We start from the raw sequence: 1,545 nt of genomic DNA on the forward strand, positions 1-1,545 counted from the left end.
TGTTACAAGAGAGTAACAAACACAAAATAGAAGGAGGGAAGATAAGGACGATAGATGTTTGATGGGAAAGAAGGAGCAAACCATACCAGAGCACCCGCCAACCACCCAAGAACAATCTATTTTACAAGGCCTTACATGCATAAAACATAACAAGTAATCAGAAACAGAAATCTTATTTCCAATCATAATATTGACTATTTGCAATCATAAGGAACATCCTGTAATGTTCATGTCAAATAAGTTTCATACAGTATTGAATAAAATTCTCCCAGCTGATCAGTAACGTACAAGAAAGTATATATACAGTATAACACAGATAGCTCGAATTTGGCGGTACCGGCCTCGGTAGCTCAAGGGATCTGTAATTCGAGGGATATCTTACAAAGAGAAAGAAGAAGAAGAAAAAACGGGACTGCTGGCACAGTTCGACGGATGCTTGATTTTGAGTCTTCTGTGTTCGACCTATCCATGTTATACTGTATATATATACATGTACTGACAAAACTGAGTAATGCTGTTAAGAATGTTTGATGACGAACATTTTGTGCTAATTATAGTGCGGTCAAAGATTCGTGGCGCTCAATAAAGACAGTGTCATGATTAGAAAAAAGTGACGGGCTTGCTTTTACTGGCAATATTGTCTAGCTGTAAACGTTTTAAAATCTGTAGAAACCACCCACTTGAATTTTTTATTTTTTATTTAATTATTAAGGAACTTTCTAGAATACAACAAACAGGTATTTACGAAAATATCAATCTGTTAAGACAAATAGATGCAAGTCATTGTGCAAAAGCAGGGAAGTCTATGTTTAATAGTTTAGGAAATATCTGACAATAAGTTGCACCACAAATTTTTGACCGCACTATAAGTCCTCAGACTGGTGAACCTGTGATTGTGAGAGGTGATGTATACGTAATATCATTTCAAATTTCACCATTGCAGCCCGAGTTCACCCCGCACCATGCTGATCAGACTTGTTTTACACATATATATGAGGCATGCTGACAAAATGATTTACCTCTCGCCATCCACAAATGAAGATATTGGCTTAGGTCAAATTTGTAGATTTTCTATTGATGCCATATTCTTGAACTATAACATGCCTTTTATTATTTCACACTTATAAATTGTAAAAACTTCTCCTATAAGCGTGATGTATCTATTTCTATAAGGCTTGAATCTGAGAAGTAACTCATTTTGTCAGCACGCTTCACATATTATATTTGGTACAGTCAAAGAGGTTATATATTTAGTACCAGAGTTCGTAGCAGTGATGTCCCCCACGTTAACGAACGGGGGCTGCGTGTGCCCACTCTGGGACGCTGAACCTCAAGGGCAAGACATGCGCAGTTCAACAGACGGGTGAGTACTTTTCAAGACTCATGTGGAGGCGTCTCGGCCGTCTTAGGAGGAAATCTACAAGCTTTCACTAAAATATGGGGGCAGGATGGTGTTTGACACAGTAAAGCTCGTGAGGAGCGGGACGGGGGCTCAGGTTGTTCATGTAAATGGGGGCACGCCGGCCATGCCCAAGAAGGTAACAA

Source organism: Aplysia californica, unplaced genomic scaffold (genome assembly GCF_000002075.1).
Source record: "Aplysia californica isolate F4 #8 unplaced genomic scaffold, AplCal3.0 scaffold01038, whole genome shotgun sequence".
In the NCBI taxonomy this organism is placed as follows: domain Eukaryota; kingdom Metazoa; phylum Mollusca; class Gastropoda; order Aplysiida; family Aplysiidae; genus Aplysia; species Aplysia californica.